General features: G+C 42.6%; 13 non-coding genes and 1 pseudogene across 13 annotated transcripts; 7 read left to right on the top strand and 7 right to left on the bottom strand.

Moving 5' to 3' along the window:
• The first annotated feature begins 339 nt into the window (after positions 1-339).
• On the top strand, positions 340-421 carry trnas-gcu (transfer RNA serine (anticodon GCU)). The gene has a single exon. It is a non-coding gene; the product is annotated as a tRNA-Ser (tRNA).
• A 189-nt stretch (positions 422-610) lies between these two features.
• On the bottom strand, positions 611-751 carry LOC132137182 (U4 spliceosomal RNA). The gene has a single exon (XR_009431819.1). It is a non-coding gene; the product is annotated as a U4 spliceosomal RNA (small nuclear RNA).
• Positions 752-1,501: 750 nt separating this feature from the next.
• trnac-gca (transfer RNA cysteine (anticodon GCA)) lies at positions 1,502-1,583 on the top strand. The gene has a single exon. It is a non-coding gene; the product is annotated as a tRNA-Cys (tRNA).
• Positions 1,584-1,757: 174 nt separating this feature from the next.
• Positions 1,758-1,898, bottom strand: LOC132137215 (U4 spliceosomal RNA). Its single transcript, XR_009431851.1, has one exon. It is a non-coding gene; the product is annotated as a U4 spliceosomal RNA (small nuclear RNA).
• Positions 1,899-2,648: 750 nt separating this feature from the next.
• Positions 2,649-2,730, top strand: trnas-gcu (transfer RNA serine (anticodon GCU)). The gene has a single exon. It is a non-coding gene; the product is annotated as a tRNA-Ser (tRNA).
• A 174-nt stretch (positions 2,731-2,904) lies between these two features.
• Positions 2,905-3,045, bottom strand: LOC132137096 (U4 spliceosomal RNA). Its single transcript, XR_009431734.1, has one exon. It is a non-coding gene; the product is annotated as a U4 spliceosomal RNA (small nuclear RNA).
• A 750-nt stretch (positions 3,046-3,795) lies between these two features.
• On the top strand, positions 3,796-3,877 carry trnas-gcu (transfer RNA serine (anticodon GCU)). The gene has a single exon. It is a non-coding gene; the product is annotated as a tRNA-Ser (tRNA).
• Positions 3,878-4,051: 174 nt separating this feature from the next.
• Positions 4,052-4,192, bottom strand: LOC132137144 (U4 spliceosomal RNA). The gene has a single exon (XR_009431779.1). It is a non-coding gene; the product is annotated as a U4 spliceosomal RNA (small nuclear RNA).
• A 750-nt stretch (positions 4,193-4,942) lies between these two features.
• Positions 4,943-5,024, top strand: trnas-gcu (transfer RNA serine (anticodon GCU)). Its single transcript has one exon. It is a non-coding gene; the product is annotated as a tRNA-Ser (tRNA).
• A 174-nt stretch (positions 5,025-5,198) lies between these two features.
• Positions 5,199-5,339, bottom strand: LOC132137214 (U4 spliceosomal RNA). Its single transcript, XR_009431850.1, has one exon. It is a non-coding gene; the product is annotated as a U4 spliceosomal RNA (small nuclear RNA).
• An 8,927-nt stretch (positions 5,340-14,266) lies between these two features.
• Positions 14,267-14,407, bottom strand: LOC132137213 (U4 spliceosomal RNA). The gene has a single exon (XR_009431849.1). It is a non-coding gene; the product is annotated as a U4 spliceosomal RNA (small nuclear RNA).
• Positions 14,408-21,672: 7,265 nt separating this feature from the next.
• LOC132137135 (U4 spliceosomal RNA) lies at positions 21,673-21,822 on the top strand (annotated as a pseudogene).
• Positions 21,823-21,975: 153 nt separating this feature from the next.
• Positions 21,976-22,057, bottom strand: trnas-gcu (transfer RNA serine (anticodon GCU)). The gene has a single exon. It is a non-coding gene; the product is annotated as a tRNA-Ser (tRNA).
• Positions 22,058-22,807: 750 nt separating this feature from the next.
• Positions 22,808-22,948, top strand: LOC132137212 (U4 spliceosomal RNA). Its single transcript, XR_009431848.1, has one exon. It is a non-coding gene; the product is annotated as a U4 spliceosomal RNA (small nuclear RNA).
• The last annotated feature ends 2,215 nt before the right edge of the window (positions 22,949-25,163 follow it).

Below are 25,163 nucleotides of genomic sequence, written 5' to 3'. Positions count from 1 at the left end.
CACAATGACAAGCGCTTGTCTGAGGGGGGTCATGAGATAGGAGCAAGCTCAGCTTTTAAGAGTACAAAGAACATCAGTCATAAACGATGAAAAATGCAACAGGTGCTGGACAAAGTTTAAACTTTCGAGAGCGCACGTGTTTAACCTCCTGCATTCGAATGCGCAAACAAATGGAATATGCTTTGAAATTCTACGTGTTCAACTGTACGCATATCTCAGCGTACATGTACAAAAATGAACTATACTTTGGTGCCAAGGGTGAGCTCCAACATCACAGTGCTAAAAGGTTCTTCAGGAAAACCACCACAGCCCAGAGGTCAGTCGGGCCCTCACACGAGTGACGAGGTGGCCGAGTGGTTAAGGCGATGGACTGCTAATCCATTGTGCTCTGCACGTGTGGGTTCGAATCCCATCCTCGTCGGTCCTTGCTGTGATTGTTCATCGGTGCACATTTTGTGCACTTTCCTTATGTGACACGTTCACCTCATGCAGTGCGATTCAAAACGGTCGATGATCCGAATCAGGTGTGTTAAATAATGGAAGCACGCAATGCATTAAGGACACGAGACCTATTCTTCAACAACACGATAAGCTTCAACAACACAATAAGCTTCAAAAGAAGAAGGCAAAAATTGCCAAGGCTGACTCTATTTCAAGTCATCCTGGCGGGGTATTGGGTAAAGTTTTCAACCAGCAATAATCGCGCCTCGGATGAGCCTCATAGGCTACAATATTGCCTCTGCGAAAGAATGGTTGCAAGGGTCGCAACCTTTCAGCTGGAGCCATGTGGACGTGGAACGACAGGGTGGTAAATAGCTCCAAACTGCGTGGTGTGTCTACGAAAACCAGTAGGCAGTATGTACGAGAAGCCTTATTCGCTGCTCTCTCTTTACTTAAAGAGGAGTGTGTGTTGCTCTCCCGAACCCCTGGGGGAAGAGAGTTATGGGTATCTTGGCAACAAAGGGGTGGAGTCGTAAAGCTCGTGGTCTGGGTCAGGATAGATTCTGTTTGACGAGGCCCCTGGGGGGTTAGGTAGGATACAGTGACGAGTGCAAAGACACTGCAAACAAGTTCTGAGGGAGGTCCTCTGTCAAATGTGCTACCTTTTGCTAGACTCAGGTGTTCTCTCAAAACGGCAACGGAGACCAGAACGACAGAGGGCCACAATGACAAGCGCTTGTCGGTGGGGGGTCATGAGATAGGAGCAAGCTCAGCTTTTAAGAGTACAAAGAACATCAGTCATAAACGATGAAAAATGCAACAGGTGCTGGACAAAGTTTAAACTTTCGAGAGCGCACGTGTTTAACCTCCTGCATTCGAATGCGCAAACAAATGGAATATGCTTTGAAATTCTACGTGTTCAACTGTACGCATATCTCAGCGTACATGTACAAAAATGAACTATACTTTGGTGCCAAGGGTGAGCTTCAACATCACAGTGCTAAAAGGTTCTTCAGGAAAACCACCGCAGCCCAGAGGTCAGTCGGGCCCTCACACGAGTGATGAGGTGGCCGAGTGGTTAAGGTGATGGACTGCAAATCCATTGTGCTCTGCACGTGTGGGTTCGAATCCCATCCTCGTCGTTCCTTCCTGTGATTGTTCATATGCTCTGCACATTTGGTGCACTTTCCTTATGTGACACGTTCACCTCATGCAGTGCGATTCATAACGGTCGATGATCCGAATCAGGTGTGTTAAATAATGGAAGCACGCAATGCATTAAGGACACGAGACCTATTCTTCAACAACACGATAAGCTTCAAAAGAAGCTGGCAAAAATTGCCAAGGCTGACTCTATTTCAAGTCATCCTGGCGGGGTATTGGGTAAAGTTTTCAACCAGCAATGATCGCGCCTCGGATGAGCCTCATAGGCTACAATATTGCCTCTGCGAAAGAATGGTGGCAAGGGTCGCGACCTTTCACCTGGAGCCATGTGGACGTGGAACGACAGGGTGGTAAATAGCTCCAAACTGCGTGGTGTGTCTACGAAAACCAGTAGGCAGTATGTACGAGAAGCCTTATTCGCTGCTCTCTCTTTACTTAAAGAGGAGTGTGTGTTGCTTTCCCGAACCCCTGGGGGAAGAGAGTTATGGGTATCTTGGCAACAAAGGGGTGGAGTCGTAAAGCTCGTGGTCTGGGTCAGGATAGATTCTGTTTGACGAGGCCCCTGGGGGGTTGGGTAGGATACAGTGACGAGTGCAAAGACACTGCAAACAAGTTCTGAGGGAGGTCCTGTGTCAAATGTGCTACCTTTTGCTAGACTCAGGTGTTCTCTCAAAACGGCAACGGAGACCAGAACGACAGAGGGCCACAATGACAAGCGCTTGTCTGAGGGGGGTCATGAGATAGGAGCAAGCTCAGCTTTTAAGAGTACAAAGAACATCAGTCATAAACGATGAAAAATGCAGCAGGTGCTGGGCAAAGTTCAAACTTTGGAGAGCGCACGTGTTTAACCTCCTGCATTCGAATGCGCAAACAAATGGAATATGCTTTGAAATTCTACGTGTTCAACTGTACGCATATCTCAGCGTACATGTACAAAAATGAACTATACTTTGGTTTCAAGGGTGAGCTTCAACGTCACAGTGCTAAAAGGTTCTTCAGGAAAACCACCGCAGCCCAGAGGTCAGTCGGGTACTCACATGAGTGACGAGGTGGCCGACTGGTTAAGGCGATGGACTGCTAATCCATTGTGCTCTGCACGCGTGGGTTCGAATCCCATCCTCATCGGTCCTTGCTGTGATTGTTCATCTGCTTTGCACATTTGGTGCACTTTCCTTATGTGACACTTTCACCTCATGCAGTGCGATTCAAAACGGTCGATGATCCGAATCAGGTGTGTTAAATAATGGAAGCACGCAATGCATTAAGGACACGAGACCTATTCTTCAACAACACGATAAGCTTCAAAAGAAGCTGGCAAAAATTGCCAAGGCTGACTCTATTTCAAGTCATCCTGGTGGGGTATTGGGTAAAGTTTTCAACCAGCAATGATCGCGCCTCGGATGAGCCTCATAGGCTACAATATTGCCTCTGCGAAAGAATGGTGGCAAGGGTCGCGACCTTTCACCTGGAGCCATGTGGACGTGGAACGACAGGGTGGTAAATAGCTCCAAACTGCGTGGTGTGTCTACGAAAACCAGTAGGCAGTATGTACGAGAAGCCTTATTCGCTGCTCTCTCTTTACTTAAAGAGGAGTGTGTGTTGCTTTCCCGAACCCCTGGGGGAAGAGAGTTATGGGTATATTGGCAACAAAGGGGTGGAGTCGTAAAGCTCGTGGTCTGGGTCAGGATAGATTCTGTTTGACGAGGCCCCTGGGGGGTTGGGTAGGATACAGTGACGAGTGCAAAGACACTGCAAACAAGTTCTGAGGGAGGTCCTGTGTCAAATGTGCTACCTTTTGCTAGACTCAGGTGTTCTCTCAAAACGGCAACGGAGACCAGAACGACAGAGGGCCACAATGACAAGCGCTTGTCTGAGGGGGGTCATGAGATAGGAGCAAGCTCAGCTTTTAAGAGTACAAAGAACATCAGTCATAAACGATGAAAAATGCAACAGGTGCTGGACAAAGTTTAAACTTTCGAGAGCGCACGTGTTTAACCTCCTGCATTCGAATGCGCAAACAAATGGAATATGCTTTGAAATTCTACGTGTTCAACTGTACGCATATCTCAGCGTACATGTACAAAAATGAACTATACTTTGGTGCCAAGGGTGAGCTTCAACATCACAGTGCTAAAAGGTTCTTCAGGAAAACCACCGCAGGCCAGAGGTCAGTCGGGCCCTCACACGAGTGATGAGGTGGCCGAGTGGTTAAGGCGATGGACTGCTAATCCATTGTGCTCTGCACGCGTGGGTTCGAATCCCATCCTCGTCGTTCCTTCCTGTGATTGTTCATATGCTCTGCACATTTGGTGCACTTTCCTTATGTGACACGTTCACCTCATGCAGTCCGATTCATAACGGTCGATGATCCGAATCAGGTGTGTTAAATAATGGAAGCACGCAATGCATTAAGGACACGAGACCTATTCTTCAACAACACGATAAGCTTCAAAAGACGAAGGCAAAAATTGCCAAGGCTGACTCTATTTCAAGTCATCCTGGCGGGGTATTGGGTAAAGTTTTCAACCAGCAATGATCGCGCCTCGGATGAGCCTCATAGGCTACAATATTGCCTCTGCGAAAGAATGGTGGCAAGGGTCGCGACCTTTCACCTGGAGCCATGTGGACGTGGAACGACAGGGTGGTAAATAGCTCCAAACTGCGTGGTGTGTCTACGAAAACCAGTAGGCAGTATGTACAAGAAGCCTTATTCGCTGCTCTCTCTTTTCTTAAAGAGGAGTGTGTGTTGCTTTCCCGAACCCCTGGGGGAAGAGAGTTATGGGTATCTTGGCAACAAAGGGGTGGAGTCGTAAAGCTCGTGGTCTGGGTCAGGATAGATTCTGTTTGACGAGGCCCCTGGGGGGTTGGGTAGGATACAGTGACGAGTGCAAAGACACTGCAAACAAGTTCTGAGGGAGGTCCTGTGTCAAATGTGCTACCTTTTGCTAGACTCAGGTGTTCTCTCAAAACGGCAACGGAGACCAGAACGACAGAGGGCCACAATGACAAGCGCTTGTCTGAGGGGGGTCATGAGATAGGAGCAAGCTCAGCTTTTAAGAGTACAAAGAACATCAGTCATAAACGATGAAAAATGCAGCAGGTGCTGGGCAAAGTTCAAACTTTCGAGAGCGCACGTGTTTAACCTCCTGCATTCGAATGCGCAAACAAATGGAATATGCTTTGAAATTCTACGTGTTCAACTGTACGCATATCTCAGCGTACATGTACAAAAATGAACTATACTTTGGTTTCAAGGGTGAGCTTCAACGTCACAGTGCTAAAAGGTTCTTCAGGAAAACCACCGCAGCCCAGAGGTCAGTCGGGCACTCACATGAATGACGAGGTGGCCAACTGGTTAAGGCGATGGACTGCTAATCCATTGTGCTCTGCACGCGTGGGTTCGAATCCCATCCTTGTCGGTCCTTGCTGTGATTGTTCATCTGCTTTGCACATTTGGTGCACTTTCCTTATGTGACACTTTCACCTCATGCAGTGCGATTCAAAACGGTCGATGATCTGAATCAGGTGTGTTAAATAATGGAAGCACGCAATGCATTAAGGACACGAGACCTATTCTTCAACAACACGATAAGCTTCAAAAGAAGCTGGCAAAAATTGCCAAGGCTGACTCTATTTCAAGTCATCCTGGCGGGGTATTGGGTAAAGTTTTCAACCAGCAATGATCGCGCCTCGGATGAGCCTCATAGGCTACAATATTGCCTCTGCGAAAGAATGTCACCTTTATTTATATAGCGCTTTAAACAAAATACATTGCGTCAAAGCAACTGAACAACATTCATTAGGAAAACAGTTTCAATAATGCAAAAAATGTGACTTCCTGTTTGTTGTTGGCGGCTGTACTGCGTTTGAGCTCCGTCACTATATTCTTTTCATTGACTATTTTTAACTCAAAAATCAATTTTATACATCATCGTTTCCGTTTATATAACGTGTGAATATATCCTCTATTGTATTCTACAACAAAAACAATCAGAGCGCCTCGCTATCACTAGTTTTATTTTGATCTCCCGGGTCCGCTATTAGCTTTTAGCCCGGTAGCATCAGCGGCGTGGTTGCAGCTAACTGCGCCAACATTGCTAATACTCTATTCACACACATTACCACTGCTGTACTCACTGTTACTTGCTTTAATGGCGGATGAATGTCTCCACTCTGTGCAGCTCGAGCTCGAGGCCGTGGGAAAGCAGATTCGCGACCTGGAGGTGAGGCAGGCCCAGCTGAGAGAGCGGAGAACCGCGCTGGAATCATCCCGGGCTGACGCTCACAAGTCCGGGGTAAGTATACAGCGATCTGCTAACAGTCCCACCACGTCTACTCTGTGTGTTTCTTTGCACAGGCCCGGTGCACCCAGGACGCGATCTTCCCAGATGTCCTTCACTGCGACGCCGGGACACCACGGACCCTGGGTGCATCCACAGCGGAGGACGCGAGCCGGGTCCCGGGCGACGACTTCTCCCCCTCCTGCCTTCGACATCTCCATCCGGAACCGCTTCGCTCCCCTCCGCGAGACAGGACGCGACGCTGTGATCATCGGAGACTCCATCGTCCGACACGTAAGTGCTACGTTAGCCGAAGGTAAAGTGCACACTCATTGTTTGCCTGGTGCTCGTGTTCTCGATGTTTCTGCGCAGATACTCGCGATCCTGAAGGTCGACGAGAGCCCCAGAGCGGTCGTGCTTAACGCCGGGGTTAACGACACCACGCTGCGGCAGACGGAGACGCTGAAGAGGGACTTCAGCAGCCTGATCGAGACGGTTCGCAGCACGACGCCCGCGGCGACGATCTTCGTGTCAGGACCACTGCCCACGTATCGACGAGGACACGAAAGGTTCAGTAGACTTTTTGCTTTAAATGAATGGCTGTTGTCATGGTGTAAAGAACAGAAACTGCTATTTGTTAATAACTGGAATCTTTTCTGGGAGCGTCCTAGGCTGTTTCGCGCTGATGGATTACACCCCAGCAGAATCGGAGCGGAGCTGCTCTCTGACAACATCTCCAGGACACTTCGCTCCATGTGACTAGTAAGACAATTCTCTAATAACTATTATGATGAGTTTTGTTCCACCCACTTAAATGATAAAAGTACTTGTGCTGTAAAAACTATTAAGACTGTGTCTGTTCCCCGAATAGTGAGGTCAAAATATAATGTAGGATCTAAAAAAAATCTTATCGTAATTAAACCAGAAAAATGTAAAGTAAATGAACAAAAACAATTTTTAAAGTTTGGGCTCATAAATATTAGATCACTCACACCCAAAGCAGTTATTGTAAATGAAATGATCACAGAAAATAGTTTTGATGTACTCTGCTTGACTGAAACCTGGCTAAAACCAAATGATTATTTTGGTCTAAATGAGTCTACTCCACCAAACTACTGTTATAAGCATGAGCCCCGTCAGACTGGTCGTGGAGGAGGTGTTGCAACAATATATAGTGATATTCTCAATGTTACCCAGAAAACAGGATACAGGTTTAACTCTTTTGAAATACTTCTGCTAAATGTTACACTGTCAGACATGCAAAAGAAATCTAATGTATCTCTTGCTCTGGCTACTGTGTATAGACCACCACGGCCGTATACAGAATTCCTAAAAGAATTTGCAGATTTCCTCTCAGACCTTCTAGTTACAGTTGATAAGGCGCTAATCATGGGAGATTTTAATATTCACGTTGATAATGCAAATGATACATTAGGACTTGCGTTTACTGACCTAATAAACTCCTTTGGAGTCAAGCAAAATGTCACCGGGCCCACTCATCGTTTTAATCATACACTAGATCTAATTATATCGCATGGAATCGATCTTACTGCTATAGATATTGTACCCCAATGTGATGATATTACAGACCATTTCCTTGTATCGTGCATGCTGCGTATAACTGATATTAACTATATGTCTCAGCGTTACCGTCTGGGCAGAACTATTGTTCCAGCCACCAAAGACAGATTCGCAAATAACCTGCCTGATCTATCTCAACTGCTATGTGTACCCAAAAATACACATGAATTAGACGAAATTACTGACAACATGGGCACTATTTTCTCTAATACATTAAAAGCTGTTGCCCCCATCAAATTGAAAAAGGTAAGAGAAAAACGTACTGTGCCATGGTATAACAGTAATACTCACTCTCTCAAGAAAGTAACTCGTAGTCTTGAACGCAAATGGAGAAAAACTAACTTGGAAGTTTTTAAAATTGCATGGAAAAACAGTATGTCCAGGTATAGACAGGCTCTAAAAACTGCTAGGGCAGAGCATATCCACAAACTCATTGAAAATAACCAAAACAATCCAAGGTTTTTATTTAGCACAGTGGCTAAATTAACAAATTACCAGACGCCACCTGATTCAAATATTCCACCAACGTTAAATAGTAATGACTTTATGAATTTCTTCACTGATAAAATAGATAACATTAGAAATACAATAGCGAATGTAGATTCTACAGCATCTAACACTTCAGTTTCATCCATCGCACCCAAAGATAAACTGCAGTGCTTTACAAATATAGGACAGGAAGAGCTAAATAAACTTATCACTGTATCTAAACCAACAACATGTTTATTAGATCCTGTACCCACTAAATTACTAAAAGAGCTGTTACCTGTAGCCGAAGAACCGCTTCTCAATATCATTAACTCGTCGTTATCTTTAGGTCACGTCCCAAAACCATTCAAGCTGGCGGTTATCAAGCCTCTTATTAAGAAACCAAAACTAGATCCTAGTGTACTGGCAAATTATAGGCCTATTTCAAATCTTCCATTTATGTCTAAAATTTTAGAAAAAGTTGTGTCTGCTCAATTGAGCACCTTCCTGCATAAAAATGATCTGTATGAAGAATTTCAGTCAGGTTTTAGGCCCCACCATAGCACAGAAACTGCACTTGTTAAAATTACAAATGACCTGCTTCTTGCGTCAGATCAAGGCTGCATCTCATTTCTAGTCTTACTTGATCTTAGTGCTGCGTTCGACACCATAGATCATGACATACTCATAGATCGATTACAAAACTATACAGGTATTCAAGGGCAGGCTCTAAGATGGTTTAGATCCTACCTGTCCGATCGCTACCATTTTGTTTACTTAAATGGGGTGTCATCTCATTTATCATCAGTAAAATATGGAGTGCCACAAGGATCCGTCCTAGGTCCCCTTCTATTTTCAATATACATGTTGCCCCTTGGTAATATTATTAGAAAATACGGAATTAGCTTCCACTGTTATGCTGATGATACTCAACTATATATTTCAACGAGACCAGATGAAACTTCCCAATTATCTAAGCTAACAGAGTGTGTTAAAAATGTAAAAGATTGGATGACAAATAATTTTCTCCAATTAAATTCGGATAAGACAGAGATATTAATTATTGGACCAAAAAACACCACACAGAATCTTGTAGATTACAATCTGCAACTAGACGGATGTACTGTTACTTCCTCTACAGTCAGAAATCTGGGTGTTATATTGGACAGCAATTTGTCTTTTGAAAATCATATTTCCAATGTTACAAAAACCGCATTCTTCCATCTTAGAAACATTGCCAAGCTACGAAACATGTTATCTGTTTCTGATGCAGGAAAGCTAGTTCATGCTTTCATGACCTCTAGACTGGACTATTGTAATGGACTTCTAGGTGGTTGTCCTGCTTCGTCAATAAACAAGCTACAGGTAGTCCAAAATGCAGCAGCTAGAGTCCTTACCAGGTCAAGAAAATATGATCATATTACCCCAATTTTACAGTCTCTGCACTGGCTACCTATTAAGTTCCGTATCAGTTACAAATTATCATTACTTACCTATAAGGCCCTAAATGGTTTAGCTCCTGCGTACCTAACTAGCCTTCTACCACGCTACAACCCATCACGCACCCTAAGGTCACAAAACGCTGGACTTTTGGTAGTTCCTAGGATAGCAAAGTCCACTAAAGGAGGTAGAGCTTTTTCACATTTGGCTCCCAAACTCTGGAATAGCCTTCCTGATAATGTTCGGGGTTCAGACACACTCTCTCTGTTTAAATCTAGATTAAAAACGCATCTCTTTCGCCAAGCATTCGAATAATGTATCTCTTAAATTGTGAGTGTAGTTGCATCTGCATTTTTATTCTTTAGCTTGGGTTAAACTAATTTTACTTTGTTGGATCAGCAGCTATGCTAATGATGTCTCTATTTTGTTTCTATGTTTTGCCACGGGATTTACATCCCGTGGTAACTAGGATTTACACAAGCTCCAGTCTGGATCCAGAACACCTGAGAAGAGATGATGCTGACCCTCAGAGGACCCCAGATGATGCTAACCTTGAATCAACAAACAGAACTAACAATTATTGCTACATGTGTGACTGCATCCTATAATTACTATTAATTAATAATATTGATAGTTCATCATCTAGCTGACTACGTCTTGTATTATTATTATTATTATTTTTATTTTTCTAAAATCCTGTCAAACGTGCACAAACTACTAGCTACTACTAAATATTGTAGAAACATAATTTTCTGTAAAGTTGCTTTGTAACGATTTGTATTGTAAAAAGCGCTATACAAATAAACTTGAATTGAATTGAATTGAAGTTTGAATTAAAGGCAGTTCATCATTGGATTCAGTTATGTCATCTCTGTTCAGTTAAATAGTGCCTGTGCATTTATTTGCAATTAAGTCAACGATATCGCTGTAGATGAAGTGTCCCCAACTAAGCAAGCCAGAGGCGACAGCGGCAAGGAACCGAAACTCCATCGGTGACAGAATGGAGAAAAAAACCTTGGGAGAAACCAGGCTCAGTTGGGGGGCCAGTTCTCCTCTGACCAGACGAAACCAGTAGTTCAATTCCAGACTGCAGCAAAGTCAGATTGTGCAGAAGAATCATCTGTTTCCTGTGGTCTTGTCCTGGTGCTCCTCTGAGACAAGGTCTTTACAGGGGATCTGTATCTGGGGCTCTAGTTGTCCTGGTAGGTTGTTATGGGAAGTGTTTCCGGTTCCGGTTTACCTAATTAATGCAGCCTAAAAATCCTTTAACGGATTTGGATAATAAAAGCATATTAGTATGTTATGTGTATGCCAGGTTAAAGAGATGGGTCTTTAATCTAGATTTAAACTGCAAGAGTGTGTCTGCCTCCTGAACAATGTTAGGTAGGTTATTCCAGAGTTTAGGCGCCAAATAGGAAAAGGATCTGCCGCCTGCAGTTGATTTTGATATTCTAGGTATTATCAAATTGCCTGAGTTTTGAGAACGTAGTGAACGTAGAGGATTATAATGTAAAAGGAGCTCATTCAAATACTGAGGTGATAAACCATTCAGGGCTTTATAAGTAAGAAGCAATATTTTAAAATCTATGCGATGCTTGATAGGGAGCCAGTGCAGTGTTGACAGGACCGGGCTAATATGGTCATACTTCCTGGTTCTAGTAAGAACTCTTGCTGCTGCATTTTGGACTAGCTGTAGTTTGTTTACTAAGCGTGCAGAACAACCACCCAATAAAGCATTACAATAATCTAACCTTGAGGTCATAAATGCATGGATTAACATTTCTGCATTTGACATTGAGAGCATAGGCCGTAATTTAGATATATTTTTGAGATGGAAAAATGCAGTTTTACAAATGCTAGAAATGTGGCTTTCTAAGGAAAGATTGCGATCAAGTAGCACACCTAGGTTCCTAACTGATGATGAAGAATTGACAGAGCAACCATCAAGTCTTAGACAGTGTTCTAGGTTATTACAAGCAGAGTTTTTAGGTCCTATAATTAACACCTCTGTTTTTTCAGAATTTAGCAGTAAGAAATTACTCGTCATCCAGTTTTTTATATCGACTATGCAATCCATTAGTTTTTCAAATTGGTGTGTTTCATTGGGCTGCGAAGAAATATAGAGCTGAGTATCATCAGCATAACAGTGAAAGCTAACACCATGTTTCCTGATGATATCTCCCAAGGGTAACATATAAAGCGTGAAGAGTAGCGGCCCTAGTACTGAGCCTTGAGGTACTCCATACTGCACTTGTGATCGATAGGATACATCTTCATTCACTGCTACGAACTGATGGCGGTCATATAAGTACGATTTAAACCATGCTAATGCACTTCCACTGATGCCAACAAAGTATTCAAGTCTATGCAAAAGAATGTTGTGGTCAATTGTGTCTAACGCAGCACTAAGATCCAATAAAACTAATAGAGAGATACACCCACGATCAGATGATAAGAGCAGATCATTTGTAACTCTAAGGAGAGCAGTCTCAGTACTATGATACGGTCTAAATCCTGACTGGAAATCCTCACATATACCATTTTTCTCTAAGAAGGAATATAATTGTGTGGATACCACCTTTTCTAGTATCTTGGACAGAAAAGGGAGATTCGAGATTGGTCTATAATTAACTAGTTCTTTGGGGTCAAGTTGTGGTTTTTTGATGAGAGGCTTAATAACAGCCAGTTTGAAGGTTTTGGGGACATGTCCTAATGACAATGAGGAATTAATAATAGTCAGAAGAGGATCTATGACTTCTGGAAGCACCTCTTTCAGGAGCTTAGATGGTATAGGGTCTAACATACATGTTGTTGGTTTAGATGATTTAACAAGTTTATACAATTCTTCCTCTCCTATGGTAGAGAATGAGTGGAACTGTTCCTCAGGGGGTCTATAGTGCACTGTCTGATGTGATACTGTAGCTGACGGCTGAATGGTTGCAATTTTATCTCTAATAGTATCGATTTTAGAAGTAAAGTAGTTCATAAAGTCATTACTGCTGTGGTGTTGGGAAATGTCAACACTTGTTGAGGCTTTATTTTTCGTTAATTTAGCCACTGTATTGAATAAATACCTGGGGTTATGTTTGTTTTCTTCTAAAAGAGAAGAAAAGTAATCGGATCTAGCAGTTTTTAATGCTTTTCTGTAGGATATGTTACTTTCCCGCCAAGCAATACAAAATACCTCTAGTTTTGTTTTCCTCCAGCTGCGCTCCATTTTTCGGGCTGCTCTCTTTAGGGTGCGAGTATGCTCATTATACCATGGTGTCAAACTGTTTTCCTTAACCTTCCTTAAGCGTAAAGGAGCAACTTTATTTAAAGTGCTAGAAAAGAGAGAGTCCATAGTTTCTGTTACATCAAGTTGTTCTGAGGTTTTGGATATGCTAAGGAATTTGGATACATCAGGAAGATAACTTAAAAAGCAGTCTTTTGTGTTAGAAGTGATGGTTCTTCCATACTTGTAACAAGAAGTAAAATTTACAATTTTGGCTATATGAATTTTGCAAAGAACTAAATAATGATCTGAGATATCATCACTTGGCTGAATAATTTCAACACCATCAACATCAATTCCATGTGACAGTATTAAATCTAGAGTATGATTTCGACAATGAGTAGGTCCTGAAACGTGTTGTCTAACACCAATAGAGTTCAGAATGTCTATAAATGCTGATCCCAATGCATCGTTTTCATAATCAACATGGATATTAAAATCACCAACTATTAAGACTTTATCTGCAGCCAGAACTAACTCGGATGTAAAATCACCAAACTCTTTAATAAAGTCTGTATGGTGCCCTGGTGGCCTGTATACAGTAGCCAGTACAAACATAACAGGGGATTTATCATTAACATTTGTTTCTTTGGATAATGTTATATGAAGTACCATTACTTCAAACGAGTTATACTTGTAGCCTGCCCTCTGAGAAATCCTGAAAACGTTGTTATAAATTGAAGCAACACCTCCACCTTTGCCTTTTAGACGTGTCTCATGTTTATAACAGTAATCTTGGGGGGTGGACTCATTTAAAATAATGTAATCATCAGGTTTTAGCCAGGTTTCTGTCAAACAGAGTACATCTATATTATGATCAGTGATCATATTATTTACAAAAAGTGTTTTTGGAGAAAGGGATCTGATATTCAATAAGCCAAGCTTTATCATTTGTTTATCCATATTGCTTCTGTTTTTTATTTGTTGAACCTCAATTAAATTGTTAATCTTAACTTGGTTTGGACGTTTTTTGTATTTTCTAGTTCGGGGAACAGACACAGTCTCTATAGTGTGATATCTAGGTGAAAAAGTCTCTATGTGCTGAGAATTAACTGACCTCTGTGACGGGAGGCAGCTAACAGACGGTCGGTTTAGCCAGACTGTCTGCTTCCTGACCTGGGCCCCAGTTAGTCAAGTATAAACACTAAGACTATTTGCCATATTTCTAGAGAGAAGAGTGGCGCCACCCCAGGAGGGATGAAGACCATCTCTTTTAAACAGGTCAGGTCTGCCCCAAAAGCTCGTCCAATTGTCTATGAAACCTATGTTATTCTGTGGGCACCACTTAGACATCCAGCCATTGAGTGATGACAATCTGCTATGCATCTCATCACCACGGTAAGCAGGGAGGGAACCAGAGCATATTACAGTGTCTGACATCGTGCTTGCAAGCACACACCTCTTTAATGCTCTGCACGCGTGGGTTCGAATCCCATCTTCGTCGGTCCTTGCTGTGATTGTTCATCTGCTCTGCACATTTTGTGCACTTTCCTTATGTGACACGTTCACCTCATGCAGTGCGATTCAAAACGGTCGATGATCCGAATCAGGTGTGTTAAATAATGGAAGCACGCAATGCATTAAGGACACGAGACCTATTCTTCAACAACACGATAAGCTTCAAAAGAAGCTGGCAAAAATTGCCAAGGCTGACTCTATTTCAAGTCATCCTGGCGGGGTATTGGGTAAAGTTTTCAACCAGCAATGATCGCGCCTCGGATGAGCCTCATAGGCTACAATATTGCCTCTGCGAAAGAATGTCACCTTTATTTATATAGCGCTTTAAACAAAATACATTGCGTCAAAGCAACTGAACAACATTCATTAGGAAAACAGTGTCAATAATGCAAAAAATGTGACTTCCTGTTTGTTGTTGGCGGCTGTACTGCGTTTGAGCTCCGTCACTATATTCTTTTCATTGACTATTTTTAACTCAAAAATCAATTTTATACATCATCGTTTCCGTTTATATAACGTGTGAATATATCCTCTATTGTATTCTACAACAAAAACAATCAGAGCGCCTCGCTATCACTAGTTTTATTTTGATCTCCCGGGTCCGCTATTAGCTTTTAGCCCGGTAGCATCAGCGGCGTGGTTGCAGCTAACTGCGCCAACATTGCTAATACTCTATTCACACACATTACCACTGCTGTACTCACTGTTACTTGCTTTAATGGCGGATGAATGTCTCCACTCTGTGCAGCTCGAGCTCGAGGCCGTGGGAAAGCAGATTCGCGACCTGGAGGTGAGGCAGGCCCAGCTGAGAGAGCGGAGAACCGCGCTGGAATCATCCCGGGCTGACGCTCACAAGTCCGGGGTAAGTATACAGCGATCTGCTAACAGTCCCACCACGTCTACTCTGTGTGTTTCTCTGCACAGGCCCGGTGCACCCAGGACGCGATCTTCCCAGATGTCCTTCACTGCGACGCCGGGACACCACGGACCCTGGGTGCATCCACAGCGGAGGACGCGAGCCGGGTCCCGGGCGACGACTTCTCCCCCTCCTGCCTTCGACATCTCCATCCGGAACTGCTTCGCTCCCCTCCGCGAGACAGGACGCGACGCTGTGATCATCGGAGACTCCATCGTCCGACACGTAAGTGCTACGTTAGCCGAAGGTAAAGTGCACACTCATTGTTTGCCTGGTGCTCGTGTTCTCGATGTTTCTGCGCAGATACCCGCGATCCTGAAGGTCGACGAGAGCCCCAGAGCGGTCGTGCTTAACGCCAGGGTTAACGACACCATGCTGCGGCAGACGGAGACGCTGAAGAGGGACTTCAGCAGCCTGATCGAGACTGTTCGCAGCACGACGCCCGCAGCGACGATCGTCGTGTCAGGACCACTGCCCACGTATCGACGAGGACACGAAAGGTTCAGTAGACTTTTTGCTTTAAATGAATGGCTGTTGTCATGGTGTAAAGAACAGAAACTGCTATTTGTTAATAACTGGAATCTTTTCTGGGAGCGTCCTAGGCTGTTTCGCGCTGATGGATTACACCCCAGCAGAATCGGAGCGGAGCTGCTCTCTGACAACATCTCCAGGACACTTCGCTCCATGTGACTAGTAAGACAATTCTCTAATAACTATTATGATGAGTTTTGTTCCACCCACTTAAATGATAAAAGTACTTGTGCTGTAAAAACTATTAAGACTGTGTCTGTTCCCCGAATAGTGAGGTCAAAATATAATGTAGGATCTAAAAAAAATCTTATCGTAATTAAACCAGAAAAATGTAAAGTAAATGAACAAAAACAATTTTTAAAGTTTGGGCTCATAAATATTAGATCACTCACACCCAAAGCAGTTATTGTAAATGAAATGATCACAGAAAATAGTTTTGATGTACTCTGCTTGACTGAAACCTGGCTAAAACCAAATGATTATTTTGGTCTAAATGAGTCTACTCCACCAAACTACTGTTATAAGCATGAGCCCCGTCAGACTGGTCGTGGAGGAGGTGTTGCAACAATATATAGTGATATTCTCAATGTTACCCAGAAAACAGGATACAGGTTTAACTCTTTTGAAATACTTCTGCTAAATGTTACACTGTCAGACATGCAAAAGAAATCTAATGTATCTCTTGCTCTGGCTACTGTGTATAGACCACCACGGCCGTATACAGAATTCCTAAAAGAATTTGCAGATTTCCTCTCAGACCTTCTAGTTACAGTTGATAAGGCGCTAATCATGGGAGATTTTAATATTCACGTTGATAATGCAAATGATACATTAGGACTTGCGTTTACTGACCTAATAAACTCCTTTGGAGTCAAGCAAAATGTCACCGGGCCCACTCATCGTTTTAATCATACACTAGATCTAATTATATCGCATGGAATCGATCTTACTGCTATAGATATTGTACCCCAATGTGATGATATTACAGACCATTTCCTTGTATCGTGCATGCTGCGTATAACTGATATTAACTATATGTCTCAGTGTTACCGTCTGGGCAGAACTATTGTTCCAGCCACCAAAGACAGATTCGCAAATAACCTGCCTGATCTATCTCAACTGCTATGTGTACCCAAAAATACACATGAATTAGACGAAATTACTGACAACATGGGCACTATTTTCTCTAATACATTAAAAGCTGTTGCCCCCATCAAATTGAAAAAGGTAAGAGAAAAACGTACTGTGCCATGGTATAACAGTAATACTCACTCTCTCAAGAAAGTAACTCGTAGTCTTGAACGCAAATGGAGAAAAACTAACTTGGAAGTTTTTAAAATTGCATGGAAAAACAGTATGTCCAGGTATAGACAGGCTCTAAAAACTGCTAGGGCAGAGCATATCCACAAACTCATTGAAAATAACCAAAACAATCCAAGGTTTTTATTTAGCACAGTGGCTAAATTAACAAATTACCAGACGCCACCTGATTCAAATATTCCACCAACGTTAAATAGTAATGACTTTATGAATTTCTTCACTGATAAAATAGATAACATTAGAAATACAATAGCGAATGTAGATTCTACAGCATCTAACACTTCAGTTTCATCCATCGCACCCAAAGATAAACTGCAGTGCTTTACAAATATAGGACAGGAAGAGCTAAATAAACTTATCACTGTATCTAAACCAACAACATGTTTATTAGATCCTGTACCCACTAAATTACTAAAAGAGCTGTTACCTGTAGCCGAAGAACCGCTTCTCAATATCATTAACTCGTCGTTATCTTTAGGTCACGTCCCAAAACCATTCAAGCTGGCGGTTATCAAGCCTCTTATTAAGAAACCAAAACTAGATCCTAGTGTACTGGCAAATTATAGGCCTATTTCAAATCTTCCATTTATGTCTAAAATTTTAGAAAAAGTTGTGTCTGCTCAATTGAGCACCTTCCTGCATAAAAATGATCTGTATGAAGAATTTCAGTCAGGTTTTAGGCCCCACCATAGCACAGAAACTGCACTTGTTAAAATTACAAATGACCTGCTTCTTGCGTCAGATCAAGGCTGCATCTCATTTCTAGTCTTACTTGATCTTAGTGCTGCGTTCGACACCATAGATCATGACATACTCATAGATCGATTACAAAACTATACAGGTATTCAAGGGCAGGCTCTAAGATGGTTTAGATCCTACCTGTCCGATCGCTACCATTTTGTTTACTTAAATGGGGTGTCATCTCATTTATCATCAGTAAAATATGGAGTGCCACAAGGATCCGTCCTAGGTCCCCTTCTATTTTCAATATACATGTTGCCCCTTGGTAATATTATTAGAAAATACGGAATTAGCTTCCACTGTTATGCTGATGATACTCAACTATATATTTCAACGAGACCAGATGAAACTTCCCAATTATCTAAGCTAACAGAGTGTGTTAAAAATGTAAAAGATTGGATGACAAATAATTTTCTCCAATTAAATTCGGATAAGACAGAGATATTAATTATTGGACCAAAAAACACCACACAGAATCTTGTAGATTACAATCTGCAACTAGACGGATGTACTGTTACTTCCTCTACAGTCAGAAATCTGGGTGTTATATTGGACAGCAATTTGTCTTTTGAAAATCATATTTCCAATGTTACAAAAACCGCATTCTTCCATCTTAGAAACATTGCCAAGCTACGAAACATGTTATCTGTTTCTGATGCAGAAAAGCTAGTTCATGCTTTCATGACCTCTAGACTGGACTATTGTAATGGACTTCTAGGTGGTTGTCCTGCTTCGTCAATAAACAAGCTACAGGTAGTCCAAAATGCAGCAGCTAGAGTCCTTACCAGGTCAAGAAAATATGATCATATTACCCCAATTTTACAGTCTCTGCACTGGCTACCTATTAAGTTCCGTATCAGTTACAAATTATCATTACTTACCTATAAGGCCCTAAATGGTTTAGCTCCTGCGTACCTAACTAGCCTTCTACCACGCTACAACCCATCACGCACCCTAAGGTCACAAAACGCTGGACTTTTGGTAGTTCCTAGGATAGCAAAGTCCACTAAAGGAGGTAGAGCTTTTTCACATTTGGCTCCCAAACTCTGGAATAGCCTTCCTGATAATGTTCGGGGTTCAGACACACTCTCTCTGTTTAAATCTAGATTAAAAACGCATCTCTTTCGCCAAGCATTCGAATAATGTATCTCTTAAATTGTGAGTGTAGTTGCATCTGCATTTTTATTCTTTAGCTTGGGTTAAACTAATTTTACTTTGTTGGATCAGCAGCTATGCTAATGATGTCTCTATTTTGTTTCTATGTTTTGCCACGGGATTTACATCCCGTGGTAACTAGGATTTACACAAGCTCCAGTCTGGATCCAGAACACCTGAGAAGAGATGATGCTGACCCTCAGAGGACCCCAGATGATGCTAACCTTGAATCAACAAACAGAACTAACAATTATTGCTACATGTGTGACTGCATCCTATAATTACTATTAATTAATAATATTGATAGTTCATCATCTAGCTGACTACGTCTTGTATTATTATTATTATTATTTTTATTTTTCTAAAATCCTGTCAAACGTGCACAAACTACTAGCTACTACTAAATATTGTAGAAACATAATTTTCTGTAAAGTTGCTTTGTAACGATTTGTATTGTAAAAAGCGCTATACAAATAAACTTGAATTGAATTGAATTGAAGTTTGAATTAAAGGCAGTTCATCATTGGATTCAGTTATGTCATCTCTGTTCAGTTAAATAGTGTCTGTGCATTTATTTGCAATTAAGTCAACGATATCGCTGTAGATGAAGTGTCCCCAACTAAGCAAGCCAGAGGCGACAGCGGCAAGGAACCGAAACTCCATCGGTGACAGAATGGAGAAAAAAACCTTGGGAGAAACCAGGCTCAGTTGGGGGGCCAGTTCTCCTCTGACCAGACGAAACCAGTAGTTCAATTCCAGACTGCAGCAAAGTCAGATTGTGCAGAAGAATCATCTGTTTCCTGTGGTCTTGTCCTGGTGCTCCTCTGAGACAAGGTCTTTACAGGGGATCTGTATCTGGGGCTCTAGTTGTCCTGGTCTCCGCTGTCTTTCAGGGATGTAGAGGTCCTTTCTAGGTGCTGATCCAGCATCTGGTCTGGATACGTACTGGATCCGGGTGACTGCAGTGACCCTCTGATCTGGATACAGACTGGACCTGGTGGCCACGGTGACCTCGGAACAAGAGAGAAACAGACAAATATTAGCGTAGATGCCATTCTTCTAATGATGTAGCAAGTACATAGGTTGTTATGGGAAGTGTTTCCGGTTCCGGTTTACCTAATTAATGCAGCCTAAAAATCCTTTAACGGATTTGGATAATAAAAGCATATTAGTATGTTATGTGTATGCCAGGTTAAAGAGATGGGTCTTTAATCTAGATTTAAACTGCAAGAGTGTGTCTGCTAGTTTGGTGGAGTAGACTCATTTAGACCAAAATAATCATTTGGTTTTAGCCAGGTTTCAGTCAAGCAGAGTACATCAAAACTATTTTCTGTGATCATTTCATTTACAATAACTGCTTTGGGTGTGAGTGATCTAATATTTATGAGCCCAAACTTTAAAAATTGTTTTTGTTCATTTACTTTACATTTTTCTGGTTTAATTACGATAAGATTTTTTTTAGATCCTACATTATATTTTGACCTCACTATTCGGGGAACAGACACAGTCTTAATAGTTTTTACAGCACAAGTACTTTTATCATTTAAGTGGGTGGAACAAAACTCATCATAATAGTTATTAGAGAATTGTCTTACTAGTCACATGGAGCGAAGTGTCCTGGAGATGTTGTCAGAGAGCAGCTCCGCTCCGATTCTGCTGGGGTGTAATCCATCAGCGCGAAACAGTCTAGGACGCTCCCAGAAAAGATTCCAGTTATTAACAAATAGCAGTTTCTGTTCTTTACACCATGACAACAGCCATTCATTTAAAGCAAAAAGTCTACTGAACCTTTCGTGTCCTCGTCGATACGTGGGCAGTGGTCCTGACACGACGATCGTCGCCGCGGGCGTCGTGCTGCGAACCGTCTCGATCAGGCTGCTGAAGTCCCTCTTCAGCGTCTCCGTCTGCCGCAGCGTGGTGTCGTTAACCCCGGCATTAAGCACGACCGCTCTGGGGCTCTCGTCGACCTTCAGGATCGCGGGTATCTGCGCAGAAACATCGAGAACACGAGCACCAGGCAAACAATGAGTGTGCACTTTACCTTCGGCTAACGTAGCACTTACGTGTCGGACGATGGAGTCTCCGATGATCACAGCGTTGCGTCCTGTCTCGCGGAGGGGAGCGAAGCAGTTCCGGATGGAGATGTCGAAGGCAGGAGGGGGAGAAGTCGTCGCCCGGGACCCGGCTCGCGTCCTCCGCTGTGGATGCACCCAGGGTCCGTGGTGTCCCGGCGTCGCAGTGAAGGACATCTGGGAAGATCGCGTCCTGGGTGCACCGGGCCTGTGCAGAGAAACACACAGAGTAGACGTGGTGGGACTGTTAGCAGATCGCTGTATACTTACCCCGGACTTGTGAGCGTCAGCCCGGGATGATTCCAGCGCGGTTCTCCGCTCTCTCAGCTGGGCCTGCCTCACCTCCAGGTCGCGAATCTGCTTTCCCACGGCCTCGAGCTCGAGCTGCACAGAGTGGAGACATTCATCCGCCATTAAAGCAAGTAACAGTGAGTACAGCAGTGGTAATGTGTGTGAATAGAGTATTAGCAATGTTGGCGCAGTTAGCTGCAACCACGCCGCTGATGCTACCGGGCTAAAAGCTAATAGCGGACCCGGGAGATCAAAATAAAACTAGTGATAGCGAGGCGCTCTGATTGTTTTTGTTGTAGAATACAATAGAGGATATATTCACACGTTATATAAACGGAAACGATGATGTATAAAATTGATTTTTGAGTTAAAAATAGTCAATGAAAAGAATATAGTGACGGAGCTCAAACGCAGTACAGCCGCCAACAACAAACAGGAAGTCACATTTTTTGCATTATTGACACTGTTTTCCTAATGAATGTTGTTCAGTTGCTTTGACGCAATGTATTTTGTTTAAAGCGCTATATAAATAAAGGTGACATTCTGTCGCAGGGGCAATATTGTAGCCTATGAGGCTCATCCGAGGCGCGATCATTGCTGGTTGAAAACTTTACCCAATACCCCGCCAGGATGACTTGAAATAGAGTCAGCCTTGGCAATTTTTGCCAGATTCTTGTGTTGTTGAAGAATAGGTCTCGTGTCCTTAATGCATTGCGTGCTTCCATTATTTAACACACCTGATTCAGATCATCGACCGTTCTGAATCGCACTGCATGAGGTGAACGTGTCACATAAGAAAAGTGCACAAAATGTATAGAGCAGATGAACAATCACAGGAAAGAACGACGAGGATGGGATTCGAACCCACGCGTGCAGAGCACAATGGATTAGCAATCCATCGCCTTAACCACTCGGCCACCTCGTCACTCATGTGAGTGCCTAAATGACCTATGGGATGTGGTGGTTTTCCTGAAGAACCTTTTAGCACTGTGACGTTGAAGCTCAATCTTGACACCAAAGTATAGTTCATTTTTGTACATGTACGCTGAGATATGCGTACAGTTGAACACGTAGAATTTCAAAGCATATTCCATTTGTTTGCGCATTCGAATGCAGGAGGTTAAACACGTGCGCTCTCGAAAGTTTAAACTTTGTCCAGCACCAGCTGCATTATTCATCGTTTATGACTGATGTTCTTTGTACTCTTAAAAGCTGAGCTTGCTCCTATCTCATGACCCCCCTCAGACAAGCGCTTGTCATTGTGGCCCTCTGTCGTTCAGGTCTCCGTTGCCGTTTTGAGAGAACACCTGAGTCTAGCAAAAGGTAGCACATTTGACACAGGACCTCCCTCAGAACTTGTTTGCAGTGTCTTTGCACTCGTCACTGTATCCTACCCAACCCCCCAGGGGCCTCGTCAAACAGAATCTATCCCGACCCAGACCGCGAGCTTTACGACTCCACCCCTTTGTTGCCAAGATACCCATAACTCTCTTCCCCCAGGGGTTCGGGAAAGCAACACACACTCCTCTTTAAGTAAAGAGAGAGCAGCGAATAAGGCTTCTCGTACATACTGCCTACTGGTTTTCGTAGACACACCACGCAGTTTGGAGCTATTTACCACCCTGTCGTTCCACGTCCACATGGCTCCAGGTGAAAGGTCGCGACCCTTGCCACCATTCTTTCGCAGAGGCAATATTGTAGCCTATGAGGCTCATCCGAGGCGCGATCATTGCTGGTTGAAAACTTTACCCAATACCCCGCCAGGATGACTTGAAATAGAGTCAGCCTTGGCAATTTTTGCCAGCTTCTTTTGAAGCTTATCGTGTTGTTGAAGAATAGGTCTCGTGTCCTTAATGCATTGCGTGCTTCCATTATTTAACACACCTGATTCGGATCATCGACCGTTTTGAATCGCACTGCATGAGGTGAACGTGTCACATAAGGAAAGTGCACAAAATGTGCAGAGCAGATGAACAATCACAGCAAGGACCGACGAAGATGGGATTCGAACCCACGCGTGCAGAGCATTAAAGAGGTGTGTGCTTGCAAGCACGATGTCAGACACTGTAATATGCTCTGGTCCCCTCCCTGCTTACCGTGGTGATGAGATGCATAGCAGATTGTCATCACTCAATGGCTGGATGTCTAAGTGGTGCCCACAGAATAACATAGGTTTCATAGACAATTGGACGAGCTTTTGGGGCAGACCTGACCTGTTTAAAAGAGATGGTCTTCATCCCTCCTGGGGTGGCGCCACTCTTCTCTCTAGAAATATGGCAAATAGTCTTAGTGTTTATACTTGACTAACTGGGGCCCAGGTCAGGAAGCAGACAGTCTGGCTAAACCGACCGTCTGCTAGCTGCCTCCCGTCACAGAGGTCAGTTAATTCTCAGCACATAGAGACTTTTTCACCTAGATATCACACTATAGAGACTGTGTCTGTTCCCCGAACTAGAAAATACAAAAAACATCCAAACCAAGTTAAGATTAACAATTTAATTGAGGTTCAACAAATAAAAAACAGAAGCAATATGGATAAACAAATGATAAAGCTTGGCTTATTGAATATCAGATCCCTTTCTCCAAAAACACTTTTTGTAAATAATATGATCACTGATCATAATATAGATGTACTCTGTTTGACAGAAACCTGGCTAAAACCTGATGATTACATTATTTTAAATGAGTCCACCCCCCAAGATTACTGTTATAAACATGAGACACGTCTAAAAGGCAAAGGTGGAGGTGTTGCTTCAATTTATAACAACGTTTTCAGGATTTCTCAGAGGGCAGGCTACAAGTATAACTCGTTTGAAGTAATGGTACTTCATATAACATTATCCAAAGAAACAAATGTTAATGATAAATCCCCTGTTATGTTTGTACTGGCTACTGTATACAGGCCACCAGGGCACCATACAGACTTTATTAAAGAGTTTGGTGATTTTACATCCGAGTTAGTTCTGGCTGCAGATAAAGTCTTAATAGTTGGTGATTTTAATATCCATGTTGATTATGAAAACGATGCATTGGGATCAGCATTTATAGACATTCTGAACTCTATTGGTGTTAGACAACACGTTTCAGGACCTACTCATTGTCGAAATCATACTCTAGATTTAATACTGTCACATGGAATTGATGTTGATGGTGTTGAAATTATTCAGCCAAGTGATGATATCTCAGATCATTATTTAGTTCTTTGCAAAATTCATATAGCCAAAATTGTAAATTCTACTTCTTGTTACAAGTATGGAAGAACCATCACTTCTAACACAAAAGACTGCTTTTTAAGTTATCTTCCTGATGTATCCAAATTCCTTAGCATATCCAAAACCTCAGAACAACTTGATGATGTAACAGAAACTATGGACTCTCTCTTTTCTAGCACTTTAAATAAAGTTGCTCCTTTACGCTTAAGGAAGGTTAAGGAAAACAGTTTGACACCATGGTATAATGAGCATACTCGCACCCTAAAGAGAGCAGCCCGAAAAATGGAGCGCAGCTGGAGGAAAACAAAACTAGAGGTATTTCGTATTGCTTGGCGGGAAAGTAACATATCCTACAGAAAAGCATTAAAAACTGCTAGATCCGATTACTTTTCTTCTCTTTTAGAAGAAAACAAACATAACCCCAGGTATTTATTCAATACAGTGGCTAAATTAACGAAAAATAAAGCCTCAACAAGTGTTGACATTTCCCAACACCACAGCAGTAATGACTTTATGAACTACTTTACTTCTAAAATCGATACTATTAGAGATAAAATTGCAACCATTCAGCCGTCAGCTACAGTATCACATCAGACATTTCACTATAGACCCCCTGAGGAACAGTTCCACTCATTCTCTACCATAGGAGAGGAAGAATTGTATAAACTTGTTAAATCATCAAACCAACAACATGTATGTTAGACCCTATACCATCTAAGCTCCTGAAAGAGGTGCTTCCAGAAGTCATAGATCCTCTTCTGACTATTATTAATTCCTCATTGTCATTAGGACATGTCCCCAAAACCTTCAAACTGGCTG

The sequence above is a fragment of the Carassius carassius genome, unplaced genomic scaffold, assembly GCF_963082965.1.
Source record: "Carassius carassius unplaced genomic scaffold, fCarCar2.1 SCAFFOLD_68, whole genome shotgun sequence".
In the NCBI taxonomy this organism is placed as follows: Eukaryota; Metazoa; Chordata; class Actinopteri; order Cypriniformes; family Cyprinidae; genus Carassius; species Carassius carassius.
This window is presented reverse-complemented; position numbering and strand designations above follow the sequence as displayed.